This window comes from Neovison vison, chromosome 1 (genome assembly GCF_020171115.1).
Source record: "Neovison vison isolate M4711 chromosome 1, ASM_NN_V1, whole genome shotgun sequence".
NCBI classification, from domain to species: Eukaryota; Metazoa; Chordata; class Mammalia; order Carnivora; family Mustelidae; genus Neogale; species Neogale vison.
Genome location: NC_058091.1, coordinates 205,325,668 through 205,341,437, shown reverse-complemented (window position 1 = coordinate 205,341,437; position 15,770 = coordinate 205,325,668). Strand labels below are relative to the sequence as shown.

General features: G+C 38.7%; 1 pseudogene; it reads right to left on the bottom strand.

The window, feature by feature from the left end:
• Positions 1-703: 703 nt before the first annotated feature.
• LOC122919097 lies at positions 704-15,303 on the bottom strand (annotated as a pseudogene).
• Between the last annotated feature and the right edge of the window lie 467 nt (positions 15,304-15,770).

Here is a 15,770-nt window from a genome sequence, read left to right as displayed (position 1 = left end):
CACCCCCACAATCATATACAAAGAATTTAAATACATTTTTCACTTGTTCTTTGTAATCATTCATGAGAGCCTATAAAATGTTTGATGCTCAAATGAGCCTTCTGGCATTTCAAGAATCATAAGCTTATATTTTGTTCTCACTGACCAGTTGTTAAGATAATCTTCAAATAATTTCATTAGTAATGAGCTATATTCCTTGTGTGTCATTCATTAGTGATGTGTTGTCTCTGAATTCAGGAAATAGTTCTAAAACAAAATACCTAGGGGGCACCTGGGTGGCTCAGATGGTTAAGCATCTGCCTTCGGCTCAGGCCATGATCCTGGGATCGAGTCCAGTATGGGGCTCCATGCCCAGTGGGGAGCCTGCTTCTTCCTGTGCCTCTCTCTCTCTCTCATGAATAAATAAATAAAACCTTTAAAAAATATATCTAGGAAATTTTCCAATGGCACATATACCAGTTAACATCTCAATTTTCCACCACTAGAATTTCCTTTAAAATGTTTGAGCTCTTGGTCCTGGCAAGGCCACCTCCTCCATCAGTCAGTTCATGTGTGTCACACCGGTATCTAGGGAAATGGTTAGGTAGTAATTTTTCCTTGAGAAAACTCTGCTTTTATTTATTATTGTTATTTTATTTTCTCTCTTGGAAATTTTACCAGTTGGCAGGCAGTCCCCGCCTCCTGCCGAAGGAGCCACAAGCTCTCACTGCTTCTGGTTGCCGTTGATGGGGAGGTTCAGGGCCTCAGGAAGACCTTGAGCTTGGGCCAGGGGCTAAGGTATGCCAAGCAGGCAGAGAGCAGGGGAAGGGAATTGGGGGTGGGCTGGGGGACAAGGTGTGGGATCCAGGGCCCGGTGAATCAGCAGCAAGTCTAGCAGGTTGTAGTGTCTGCAAGGAGATCTGGTTGCCTGTGATAAAGGCCTGCCTACCCTGGTTCTGGGACAGCAGCGTCTCAGAAGGCTTCAGGTGCCCTGGTAGTGACTGCACGTACTCCTCCTTGCCTGCCTCATAATTGGTGTAGATGAGAATGATGTATTTGCAGCAGAAGTTCTCCATACCATCATTCCCCGCACCCACCAGAGCTGCCTCCCCACCAGTCCTTCCCATCCAGCCCCTGGGAGCGGCCCAGGTGCCTCAGAATAGCACTGGATTGATACAGAGCAAAGTCTCCATCCCGGAGCTTGGGAAGCTGCCCATATACCCAGGAGGTCTTGAGTGAGCCCTGCAGCCAGGTTTCCATGGTCACCATCTCCTCTTTCCAGCTCCGCCCCTGGTCTGTGTCAGCCTGCGCAGGGCCTGGCCGCACTCTCCAGCAAGAAGTAGACAATGGCGCGAGGCGTCACGGTTGCAGCACAGGTGGCCGGGCGGGTGGTGGGGCGACGGCGGTGGTGGGAGAGGTTCCCCCAAAGGCTCTGCTCTTAAACTGCGTTTTTGCAGGTTGTTCACTTTTGGAGAACCCCCAAAATAGTACATACTTTCATCTTTCTGCTTGAATGGGTGTTCCTCGCTGGAAAGGAAAAAGACGTGGGCATGTGCTGAGCCTGTCAGGTGTAGGACATCCAACACATTCCAAGGAGGGCATGTTAAGTGACATCTTGTCTCGGTTCCATATCTTCTCCCTTCTAAGTGGTGTACGCAGGTCAGAATGATCGCTTGGAAATATTCCAGTTCCAACCACCTCTTTACACGGACCCGTGGGTTTTGTTTCAGCAGTATGAAGACTTGGAGGCAGATTTGGAAAAGCAAATGGCCGAAGTTAAAACTTAGGAGGGGAATGGAAGGAACATAAAAGCACTAAAGTCTTTCTCTTCATCATTTCGTTCCTACAAATCCAAAAGTTCCTCAGATAATAAAGAGCTGGATTTATTTGCTCTTTCCATTTGATGTTCAAAATGACTGGAAAGGGGAGCATCTGTCTGTGTCAGTGGTTCCAGACTGAAAGAAGAGGCTTCCTTTAGAAATGATCACTCAGAACGATTCAGAAAAGAATGGGATATTTTTAGTAAGTCATTTACTCAAAAAACCTCCGTGGGACTGCTGGAGGAGCAAATCTGAATTTATTCTCAGAGGATATAGTTAAATATTCCTGACTGAAATAAGGACTATGCCATTTGAAACTACATATAAAAACAAGAGCAATGGATAAAATAAGAGCACATATTTGTGCTTTACAAATAAAAACCACCCAGAGGAAGATCAGGAATGAACAGTAAATATGAGACGTAGGGGAAAATGGACAGCTGGCTTCTGCATACTGTCACCAACCTTCCCAAGGAAGAGTCTCTGTTATTGCTATCTGAATAGAAACATGACCTTTATATTTTTATTACCAAACTTAGAGGAAAGGCTAGTTAGGAAATAGACATTATAGCCCATCACCAATTTTTCCTTTCTTCATGTACCATTGTCGCAAGTTGTCAAGATATTTTGAAGGTGCATTTTAAAGGTTTTTCTTAGTGGCATAGGGCTATAAGATAATGGCCACTGTTGTTTTCATGAAGTAGAGTACCCTCCATAAAACCAAGAGGTATCCACACAAGTAAATGCTATTGTAATGTGAAATAAACTGAGGAAATGAGAAGATAGTGAGATATTCTAAAAATCATTTTTCAGAGGAGAGACATGTCTATAGGTAACAGTAACTACTTCTTATGCCCCTAGAACTCTGATAAAATGCTAAGACCAATGGGATAATTTTGGAAGTTAATAAATCTCCAATTATTAAAAATAGCATATATAACTTGGAAAAGGTAAACAAAAATCTTTTAAAGAATTCCCAATTCAGTAATAGTCACCATTACTATTTTGAAGAATTTTTAGGTTTGTTGCCAGCATATTTTTTAAAATTGAGATATAGTTAACATGTAACATCATATTAGTTTCAGGTGTATAATATAATGGTTGGATATTTGTATATATTGTGAAATGATTGCCACATTAAGTCTAGTTGAGTCACATGGTTGCAAAAATTTTTTTCCTGGTAAGGAGAAGTTTTAAGATCTATTCTCTCAGCAATTTTCAAATATGCAATACAGCATTATTAACTTTAGTCACCATTATGTATATTATGTCCCCAGAACTTATTTATTTTGTACCTGGACATTGGTGCGTTTTGACCTCCTTCACCCTTTTTGCCTACCTTCCTACACCTGCCTCTGAGAACCACCAGTTTTTCTCTGTATCTTTTGTTTTGTTTTTTGTTTTTAAATTCTACATTAATGTGAGGTCATATTTGCCTTGCTCTGTTTAACTTCTTTCACTTAGCAGAATTCCCTCAAGGCCCATTCATGTTGTCACAAATGGCAAGATTTCATTTCTCTTTACGGCTGAATGATATTCCATTGTGTATATATGCCACATTTTCTTTATTCATTTATCCACTGATGGACACTTAGGTTGCTTCCAAGTGCTGGCTGTTGTAAATAATGCTGCAATGAGCACAGTGGGCATATACATTTTTAAGTTAGTGTTCTCATTTTCTTTGAATAAATACCTAGAAGGGGAATTGCTGGATTGTAGAGTAGTTCTATTTTCAGTTTTTTGAGAAACCTCCATATTATTTTCCATAGTCGCTGCACCAAAGTGTACTCCTACAAATAGTGTACAAGGCTTCCCTCTTCCTCCACATCCTCAACACTTGTTTTTACTTGTCTTTTGGATACTAGCCATTCTAACAATATCTCAGTGTGGTTTTGATTCACATTTACCTGATCATGAGTAATGCTGAGCACTTTTTCATGTGCGTGAGGTCCGCGTGTAGGTCTTCTTGGGGAAATGTGTATTCATATCTTCTGTCCATTTTTTAATGGATTGTTTGGTATTTTTTGCACTTAACTTGTTGGAGTTCTTTATGTGTTTTGATTACTAACCCCTTATCAGGTAGATGATCTGCAAATGTTTTCTCCCATTTAGTAGGTTGCTTTTTCACTTCATTGATGGTTTCCTTTGCCATGCAGAATCTTTTTCCTTTGATACAGTCCGACTTGTTTATTTTTGCTCCTGTTGCCTTTGTTTTTGGTATCAAAATCCAAAAAATCATCACCAAGACCAATGTAAAAAAGGCTAAAAAGCTGTGTTTTCTTCTAGGAATTATAGGTTTAGGTCTTATATTCAAGTCTTCAATCCATTTTAAGTTAATTTTTATGTATGGTATAAGATAATGGTCCAGCTTTATTCTTTTGCATGTGGAAGTCTAGTTACCCCAACACCATTTATTAAATAGACTGCCCTTTCCCATTATGTATGTATTCTTGGCTCCTTTGTCACATATTAATTGCCTATAAAATGCATGGGTTTATTTCTGGACTCCTACCTCATTCCACTGATCCATGTGTCTGTTTTCATGCCAATACCACGTTGTTAAAATTGCTTTTAGCTTTAAGATATAGTTTTAAGTCAAGAAACATGATGCCTCTGTCATTGTTCTTTCTCAAGAGTGCTTGGGCTATTTGGAGCCTTTTGTGTTTCTGTACAAATTTTAGGATTGTTGGTTCTGTTTCTGTGAAAAGGGCCATTGGAATTTTAATAGCTACTTTGCTGAATCTTAGATTGCTTTGAGTAGTATGGATATTTTTAACAATATTAATTTCTCCAATCCATGAGAATGGAATGCCTTTCTATTTATTTGTGTCATCTTCAATTTATTTCATCAGTGTCTTACAGTTTTCAGTGTATAGGTCTTTCACCTCCTTGGTTAAACTTATTCCTAGATGTTTTATCCTTTTTGATATAATTATAAATGGGTCTGTTTTCTTAATTTCTCTTTCTAACAAGTTGCTATTAGTTTTTAGAAACAGATTTTTATATATTGATTTTGTATTCCACAATGGTATTGATTCTGATTTATTAGTTCTAATAGTTTTTTGATGGAATATTTATTAATTTCTACATGTAATATCATGTCATTTGCAAGTAGTGATAGTTTTAAGATTTCTTTCCCAATTGTCATGTCTTTTATTTTCTTGCTTAATTACTTAGACAAAGACTTCAGTGCTTTGTCTAATAAAAGTGGTGAGAGTGGCCATCCTTGTCTTTTTCCTGATCTTAGAGGAAAAGCTTTTACCTTTTCACCATTGAGTGCAATGTTAGCTATGGGTTTATTATATATGACCTTTATTCTGTTGAGGAACATTTCTGGTATACCCACTTGGCTCAAAGTTTTTATCAAAAAGGGATGTTGAATTTTGTCAAATGCTTTTTCCTCTCTCTCTGCCTGCATCTCTGCCTGCTTGTGATCTCTTTCTGTCAAATGAATAAATAAAATCTTAAAAAAAGGGGGGGTGTGTGACTGGGTGGCTCAGTGGGTTAGGCCTCTGCCTTCAGCACAGGTCGTGATCCCAGGGTCTTGGGATCAAGCCCCGCATTGGACTCTCTGCTCTGATGAGATGACCTGGACTCAGTTCCAGGGAGATGACCATATGATTTTTATCCTTCATTTTGTTAATGTGGTGTATCACATTGACTGATTTATAGATGTTGAACCATTCTTGCATTCCTGGAATAAACCCCACTCAATCATGGTGGATGATCTTTTTAATGTATTATTGAATTCAGTTTGCTAATATTTTGTTGAGGATTTTTACAACTGTATTCATCAGAAATATTGGTCTGTAATTTTCTTTTCCTTCTTGTGGCATTCTTGCCTGATTCTGGTATCAGGTCAATGCCTGCTTCAAGACAAAAAAAAAAAGAAGGATTTAGAAGTGATGCCTTCTCCTCTTCTATTTTCTGTGAAGAGTTTGAGAAGAATTGGTATCCATTTTTCTTTAAATGTTTGGTAGAAATCACCAGTGAATCCATCTGGTTCTAGACTTTTGTTTGTTAGGGGGCTTCTGATTATTGATTCAATCTTTTACTAGTAATCAGTGTATTCAAATTTTCTATTCATAATTCAGTTTTGGTAGGTTGTGTGTTTTTAGGAATTCACTTATTTGTCTAGGTAGTCCAAATTTTTGGAGTCTAATTTTTCATAGTATTCTCTTATGATTCTTTATATTTCTGTGTTATCAGTTACAATATCTCCTCTTTCAATTCTATTTTTATTTATTTGAGTCCTCTTTTGCTCTCAGTGAATCTGGTTAAAAGTTTGTCAATTTTGTTTATATTTAAAAAAAAAGCTCAATTTCATTGATCTTTTTTTTTCCTTTTAGTCTCTATGTGACTTATTTCAGCTCTGATCTTTGTTATTTCCTTCCCTTTGCCAACTTTCAGCTTCATTGTCCTTCAGCATTTTTTAGTATCATAATTGCAGTCTTATTGTAAGCATCGTTTGGTAACCTGCTTTTCACAATTTTGATACTAATGTTTTATCATACTTCTGTAAATTTTAATGACAGCACAATATTCTATTGAACAGAGATACCATGTTTTTTTAACCAATCTTTTATTGATTTTTTTCTAAGTTTTTGAATTTGAGATAGTATTGTGATAAGCCTATTTTTCCAGGAAGCCTTTGTAAATGTCTGATTTGTTTTAGATTAGCTTCCAGAATTGCAAATACCAGTTAAAACACTATGAACAATTTGAAACATCTAAAAACGTAAAACTGAATTGCTTTCAGATATGTTTTCTAATTTACATCCCCACCAGCTGTGCATGTAAATTCACAAACTTTTCAAAGAGATCTAGGCCCAATCCACACTAATTCAAAATAAATTATTATAAGGGAAAAAGAATGACATTTGCCTCTAAATGTTTTTTAATGCTTGATAATGCTTTCAAGTTTACTTCAAGTATATAATTATAGAATTTTATTTAAGTGATTCTGCTGTTATGTTTTCAAAGATGAAATCCATTTTAGAAGATTTAGCAAAATTAATAAATATCAAATTTAATATTCAGTAGTTATGTTTACTTCACATTACATTAAATTACAAATATATCTAGAATATGTATATATGTCTTACAGAACTTAGAGAATACTATATTACTTATATCCATTTATAATTGTCATGTCTTTGCTTTCCCCATGTGTTCAAAACTACAATTTGCTTGGTATTGTTCTTTTTTTTTTTTTTTCTTAAAGATTTTACTTATTTGAGAAAGAGAGAGAGTGCATGCAGAAGCAGGGAGAGGGTCAGAGAGAAGCAGACTCCCCCCACTGACCAGGGAACCCTACATCGGCCTCGATACCAGTATTCTGGGATCATGACCTGAGCCAAGGCAGACGTTTAATTGACTGAGCTACCCAGGCACCCCTACCTGATATAATTCTTTCTTACTCATACAACCCCAAATTACATCATTCCTGTGGAGAAAATTCCCCCTGTTCGAATAATCTTCCATTATGGTCATTTCCACAAAGACTCTGTGGTAAATGTAAAGTCTTCTTGAATGCTTGAATGCTTGAATGAGAGAAATTTCGTGATGCTATAACCCACCTCGTTGCTGTATTCACTTAATAGTTACTGGGTCCCTTCACAGTGGAGGCGCGGTAGACAAATACGGAACTACATTGATCTAGTGTGGAAGTGGACAAGGTGCTATAAAGTATGTGTTGGGAGCACAGAAGGCCCATTTGAGTTCACCTAGAGACAAGTTATTATTTGAGCTAAGACTTGGAGGATGAGAAGTTGGTTAGAGAATATAGGGGAAACATTAGGGGCAGTAAAAATAACATATGCAAAGATATACAGACATTTTTTTAAAAGCCCACCACATTGTAGGAGCTCTAGGTAATAAATCTTAGTGAGTAAAACAAGGGTTGAGCTTGGGAGGTTGAAAACAGACACAGAGGAGACCGAGTATGCAGGACCTACAACACGAACATTTGCTATTGTATTGTGAAGGGAGTTTGGATTTTATTCTGTAGATAATGGTAAACTATTGAAGCAATTTGCATGAAAAGTTTTTGGTCATAATTATAACTCTGGAGTCAATGTAATAAATATTTTGGAAGTAGAGAAAGTCTGTATGTGAGCACAGAAGAGACATTAGTGTTTGTGTTAAGGTAATGAAAATTGGAAGGGAAAATAAGGTTAAAAAAAAATCTGTATTTTATGAGAAAGGTAGCAAAAGCAATAAGACTTAAGAATTGATTGAATTTGGAAGATGTTGTCCTAAAGCCAATTTTGTAAAAATTATCTCAGTGATGGATTATTCAGTAGGATCTCGTTAGCTCATTACAACTGAGGGAAAAGGTTAATTTGATTTGTTTCAAGTCTGAATTACAGAATATTTGTAAGAGAAGATTTTTAATATACTTAAGCACAGAAAGTTTTTCAGTCACATTTTGGTGGTATTAAAAAAAAAAGAAGGGGAATTTTGGCAGAAGAAAAGATTCATATGAGAAATCCTTGCTCCCTCAGACAATATTATTACCAAATTTAAGATGTTGTATTAGTTTGCTAGGACTGCCATAACCATGGACTCAGTACCACAGACTGAGTAGTTTAAACAACAGAAATCTATTTCTCACAATTTTGGAGGCTAGAAGTTCAAGACCACGTTGTCAGCAGTGTTGATTTCCTCTGAAACCTCTTTTTTTGGCTTGTAGATGGCAGTTTTTTGCTGGTGTCTTCACATTGTCTTTCTTCTCTCTGTGTCTCTGACCTGATCTGTTCTTGTAAGGGTCCCAGCTATATTCTATTAGGGCTGACTTTAGTGACCTAATTTCACCTTAATTATGTCTTGTAGATCCTGTCTCCAAATACAGTCACATTCTGACGAACTGAGTAGGATTTCAACATGGAAATTTCAGAGGGATCTCAGAAGCCATAATAGATACGGACTGGAGTAAAGATCTCAAAAGGTATTTTCATTTCCAGAGCGTTAAGTAAAAAATTAAGAATGACTATCATAAGAAGAACATTACATAAATTAAGAAATTTTTAGCAAAACGGTTTTCTAAAATTGAATCAACGAAGTTCAATATCCATTCCCAGTTAATGAATGAGAGAACGTCTTCTTAATACTGACTAATGTGGTTTGTTTACTAGCGAGGCCTAGTAACAACAGTAAAGAAGTTGTGGAGATATGTCTTATATTCAACAACGTTTATCAAAATACTGGTCAAGCTCATCATATACTTTATGTTTACTTGTGAGAAAATTGGAATATTATGTATACAGCACTGGGAAGCTAACTGGAGGGGTTTTCTTAGTTGTTCAGCTGACTTTACATCCAAAATTATAAGGAAGCACACTTTTTAAAAATCAAGATTTGTAACGACCAAAGCCGCTCACTAGTCAGAGAATGTGTCTATATTGTGCTAAAGCAGCTGATACTGACATTAAATGAAACTTCACTTTGGAATTTAGGATCGAAGAGGGCTTGTGTCAGGTGTTAGGTTTTAATAGATCTAGGGGCCTGTTTAATTGTTGTTTTCTAAAAAAATTTCTGTGTTGGAGCATAGCATACGATATACTAAGAAATTTTAGCAGCCTAAAATTTCGTGAGATTTTTTTAATTAAAAAACCAAAATGTCAAACCTTCTCTCTGGATACTTACATAAAATAGGCGATGAGACATTTTGAGCAGAGAACATGATCTAGTAATGTTTATCATAGCACCATGGGAAGCAAGAATTCCAGGTCCTACACCCACCTGTTCATTTCCTGTCTGCAGCCTCAAATTTAACTACTTTGTAGTCTTCCCTCTCCCTTTGTAAGAAAACTGTAAAAAAAGGTAGCTATTTGTTTCACACTTTGCTAGCATGGTGGGATGGGGTCAGAGGAGGGAATGGGTTAGGACATGTAGCATCTAATGAGAATTCTGAGATGCTTAGAACTGTATCTCTTCAAAAAATTTCATTACAGTCATGAAATCAGCAAGTATCCAGTTGCTAGACTGTGACAACAACAGCGAACAATAACAACAAAAAGACCTAGGGGAAGGTGTGGGACTGGAAAGTAGTATTTATTATATTCCTACTTTGAGTCAAATAGTGTATTAGATTATCTGTGTGCTCTGTATAATTTACTTTAGAGATATTAAGAAAAGAAGGCTCTGAGAGGTTAAATGATTTTCCCAGTTTAATATGGACAGCCAACAATGGAATTGGTATTTTAAAATAAATCTGGACACCCAAGTCATGCTTACATCTCCCCAGTGTGCCCAAGATGGCCAGGGTGGTCAGTTCTACACAAAAGGGGTCAGAACAATCAAAGAGAGCCAAAGAAGTCATATTTGTTTGGATTAAACAACTCAATCTGCAAACTATTTCACTTTAACATAAGGTGGAAAATGGGATTTCCAAAGGAAAGAAGAAGAAGAACAAGAACACAAAACTGAGTTTCAGCAAAGAGGGCAAGTGAGCGATTAAAAATAAATCTTTCATGATTTGCTCCTGCAGGCAAGAAAAATAATGTTTTTCAATCCTGCTTAACCCAAACTAATCTGAGTTATTTAAAGTATTATAACCAGTAGTGACAAAGCAGAAAGTTTATTATATCCTTCCACAGGCAATGACTACTCCAAAGCAGGAAGCACGTGTAGAAGAGGACCATGGTATCCACGGTCCAGTGAGCAGCTTTCTGTTACAGGGAGCCACATGAGCGCTGGGAAGGCTGTCCCACCCCAACCAGACCAGGCAGCTTGTTTTCCATTCCGGCTGGGAAGCAAGAATACTTTCAGTCCTGGTGGGCACTCAAGTCACAGGGCCAAAGAGAAATCTGCACCCCATCCAGGCCCGTGCTCACCAATGGGAGTTGATGTCTTTAGGCACACCAGTAGTTAACAGCAGAATCCCCGTTTAGAAAGCTCAAGATTTCTGAAATCTATTCCTCCAAAATAAATGCATAGTTTCATTTGCAAAGTAGGACATCATTACCTAAAGATAACAGCATCTGCAGAAATACTTACTTAGCAACTAAATCACAAGGTCTTCCTTAGAGCTTCCTTTAGGCTAGAAATAGTCCCTGCTTAGCCAGCTGGCCTGGAAAACTAGTGACAAACATAAAAACCAAAAGAATTACGGAGCTCATCCTATGCTTTCATCTACGGCTCAGACAAGCATCTGTAGCACACTGTTTTTGAGATGGAGGGTTACAGAGTCAGTGGAAGGAGGAAATGCCTAGATTTTCTTCTGTTGTGCTGTGTTTTCAGGCCCAAAAATGTCTACCTCTCCAGGTAATGAAATGTACAACTTTTTATGCAACTCTTGTGTAAATTTAAGGCTGGCAGGATTTGCAAAGACCGTGATAGCCATGACTTATTCAGTGGACTCAGCCCTGTTGCCAGTGGGCCCAGGAAGACCACAGACGTTGGGATGTGTCAGGAGAACTGGTACCTAGAGAATCTGGATCCCTGGGAGCACTGATTAACACTGATTTACACTGATTTACAGACAGCCTAAGAAGTCTTCAAGGACACCTTCACGTCCTGCTTTTAAAAATGTGTTTCAGAAGCTCCCTGTTGCTGCTGTCCTAATTTTGTTATGTTGTTTTCCGAATCTATTTGCGGAGAAAGAAAATACTTCCATATTAAGGCTATACTGATGATAAAGAAAAAAATAAGCTTAAGTCAGACTCATCCCTCTAATTTACATGCTGCATTTTAAATTCACACATGAGTCAGGGAAAGAGACAGCAATTCCTCGGTAAAGTATCTGTGAATGCATTATTTCTTCTTTCCTTTGACCTAAACAAAGAGGCGGAAAGACTCTTCTAACAAAGCTTTCCTGAATCACCCATATCATCATATTTATTTTAGGACAGGCATGAAACTTTCCTTTTTTTTTTTTTTAAGATTTTATTTATTTATTTATTTATTTATTTATTTGACAGAGGGAGAGAGGGAGAGCGAACGAGCACAAGCATGGGGAGAAGCAGAGGGACAGGGAGAAGGAGGCTCCCCACTGAGCAGGGCGCTGGATGTGGGTTCCATCCCAGGACCCTGGGATCATGACCTGAGCTAAAGGCAGACGCTTAACGGACTGAGCCACCCAGGTGCCCCGGGCATGCAACTTTGTACATGTTCAAGAGAAAGTTGTAAAGACAAAATCTGTCTCTGTGTGTGGCATGTTGCAGGATATCCTAAAGATAACTTTATTAACATAACAGTCATTGACCTCAGAGATTCCACCCCCAAGTCATTCCTGTCAACTACAGAGAGAGAGAAACGTCAGTGTACCATTCTTTTATTTCCAAACAGTGCCTGGTTCCAGAAAATTATGAATCAGGCTAGATGAATGGAAGGCAATACCAGTTTCATTTTCCCTCACCCGGATATCTCTTAAATAGCGTCTAGGAAACTGGTTTTAAACAGTGTGCTTATAAATGTTCTGTATTTATTTGCAAAGTTGCCCTGGAACACTTCTCTGATCATGCCCATTTCTAGCAATTACCATTTTAAATTGTGTTTTAATGACTAAATGACTCCAGGAGCAAAGAAAAGGTCATATATAACAATTTCACGGTGTGACACTTTGTGTGAACTGCACTGAAGGCAAAGGGTTGCAATAAATAAAATGGCTTTTGTTTCTAGCAAACCCACTCAAAGACACGCATACATATCCACAAAAACTCAGAGACAGTTCCACATTTCCTGATGAACACTGGCCTTTCTTGAAACATACGCTTAGCCATGGAATCTAGAAAAAGATCTCTCTGTGTTTTATAAGCATCTTTATCAGAACAATGGCATGCAAGGAATGACAAATATCCGCACTGGGGATTTATGTTTGTTAAGAACTCAGAAAACACAGAATTTGCACCTGCTACAGGATAATATTGGGCTTGCAAAGCAAAACAAAGATTTCAGCACAAAGCTAAAGATATTTACACGGGTTGGGAGATTTGCTGAACTGAGTCATGAGAAAATGACAACCAAATAAGTGCTTATAAGGCACCCAAAGTCCTGAATATTAAGACACTATTTGAAACAAAGAATTTAGATTTGTGCCAGAAAACAATAGGAAAGATACTATGGATCAAATTTCAAAGGAAGGAGGGGTGGAACAGGCCCTGCCAGTTCTTACTATTCATTCTACCCACATACACATCATGAGCTCTTTTCTATTTTTAATTGCTGCAGAAAATGCCTCAGATTCTACACTCTAGTAGTTCTGCTATGAATAACATCAAGACCCTAAGGATGGCAAAGAGAACCTAAGAGGCTTTTTTCGGTCTTCATCTATAGCATGTTATGTATGACATGGTCCATGCCGTCCCCAAATAATAACGTAAAGCTTTCCACCTCCCCCGTGCACCTGAGGCCCACCTGTCAGCTTTATGACTTGAGAAAGAGGCATACAGGACTCCTCAGGGCTGCCAAGTGCAGCTCACGGAAGGTCAGTGTGTATATCCCTGCTTCCGTGCTCTTGCCATTTCCAAGAATAACACCTTGAATTTAAACAGTAGCTTTCCTCCAAGGAACACAGAAGGTTCTCACCTATCTGAGACACAGATAGGTAAATAGATCTACAAACAAAGGAAGCAAGGATTTGTTGATTCTATTTTAGATGAGAGAACCAAAACACAGTAAGTTAATAGGAAACCAAACAATGCCAGAGCACGCATGGTCTTCTAACCTAGATTTTTAATTCAAAATCCCATCTTCTGTGGCTAAATTATCATTATGCAAAACTTATCTCATGCAGGTGGTATTTGGTTATTTGGTTTTTTCCTTGGTTATTTGGAAAAACCTTCCCGATTTCAAGTTTGAAAGCAAATAATCTCCACTGAGATATAACTAGTCTAGTGTTTCCAACATTGTCACTCTAATATCACGTTTCTTAGTGTAAGACATAATATTTGGCAATTCAAAGATTATTTAAATGAGTTGCTATCCTGTACCTAGTAACTTTCAGTTTTTCGTTTTCCAGTTTTCATGACTAAGGAGTCAACTTAAAGTAGATCTCAGATTTTCTTAAACCCTGAGCAAGTTATTACAGGCAGACAAAAAATACAGTCATATTCATGGTTAGTGTGTTATTCCACAGCTCAAAAAATACTGTTTGACATGATTACTGAAGAACCAAAGCTGTCTGCAGACAGGCATGAAGGTGTTGAAATGGAAACAAAAAGAGGAACAGGAGATGCTGTGCAGGAAAGAGAACAGGGAGTGGGCCCAGCTGGCTCAGTCAGTAGAGCATGCATCTTGATCTTGGAGCTGTGAGTTCAAGCCCCAGGTTGGGTGTAGTTTTTTACTTCGAAAAAAGGCGGGGAGCAGAAATATGGCCTTGTGGCTCCTAACAGCAACCATTAGAAGAGAGAGGAGAGACGGAGGTTTATGATGTAACATATGACGTGGACAGAACATATTACATTTGGGAATAGGCAAGAAAAGTTTATCTTAAAAGAAAAGGCCGTGACCTCTGTGTTTCAGATCCAAAGAGATCCTTTATAGGAAAACCCTATACAAAGACCAATTTAGTTTGTGATTACTGCAACAGGCATTGTGCTAAGTCTTTCCAGATTACCTCATTTGATTCTTACTAGTCTTGACGTGGGTCCTATTATGCCCAGTTTACAGCTGAGAAATTAGGTTAAGAGATGTCACCTGACTTGCCACAGGTCCCAAAGCTCTTAACTGATAGAGTCAGAATAAAAGCCTCGAGTGATCTACCTCCAAAGCTTTCTCTTAACCACTCTGCCCCCCTGACTCATTTTGAGGGGGGAAAAAATGATTAAGCCTTTGAGAAAAAACCGACGAGGACTTTTTCTCAAGGATTTTCTCTCTCACACCAGTTCTTCCAATGCTTCTCTTTTTCTTTCGAACTAAAGTACTCCCCCATTTACTGAGGAAGGGTTGGGTCAGAGATGCGTTCACATATTATAGCTATTACTCATGTCTCGCAGGAACCTGAAGGGCAACTCTGTGTGTGTAATTGTCAGCAGAGGCGTAATTAAGAATTTCTAGTACCGGAGTGAGCTCCAAGATTTAGACTCCACCCCAGCCCACTTTTCTTTATACCAATTATAGAACCGAATATCACTGTATGCACACATACCAATCCCCGGTTAAGTCGAAACCACTCGCAACGGACACTGGCCGGCTCTGCACCCTACGTGGTTTTGTCCCTGTTGGATTCAGCTGTTCCTGCCCTATCACTAGTATCATTTGCCATCAGTGGAGAGAAATAGAACATTCCCGTCCGTCCGCAACTGGCCAACAGAGTAACTAGTTGCTAAAAATTAACTCTATTATTAATATCACTAATAGTCTCTAAATCGGAAAGTCCAGCACACACAGCCAGTCACAGCCTTGCTTTCTTCCCTACCTTAACTTCCCACTTCTCTTTTCTCACCCCATCCTGACAAGTGAAATTACACCGTCCACTTTCATGAGGCTGGGCCTCTGAAAGTGCTGTTCTTTCTTCCTGGGTGCCTTCTCCTCTCAGAGCCATTTGGCAAACGCTCGCCATCTTTCAAGATTCAGCTCCAAGTCTAGAAATCCTCCTGTTTTCCATACTGCCTTCCCCCTCTGGACTCTCCTGGATCTGGAGAATGCCTGTGTTCTAGGGCCTGTGGTACCACACACAGAAGTTCCATCTCCATCTCCCAGAGAATGTGTGAGTCCCAGCAAGCAGAGCCCAACACGCAGTAAACCTCTGGTCGGGGCTGGACAGTCTGTGAGTGAATGAAGGAACAACCATTAAAAACCAAGGCTTTTCCTCAAGTGCCTTACAGTTTTAGTTCCGACTTGAAAGTGTATGCACGTACTCTGGGGTTGCTGACCTAATCCTTCTGCATGAATTTAAATAAAAGCTGTAAACATTGATACTTACTCAAGAGGAAAAAAGAACAACAAAACTCTCCTTGAGGTCAGTGGGACTGGAGAGCCGGTGAGCTCACAGCACCTCAAAGAGGTGGAAGAGTAGGAAGGAAGTGA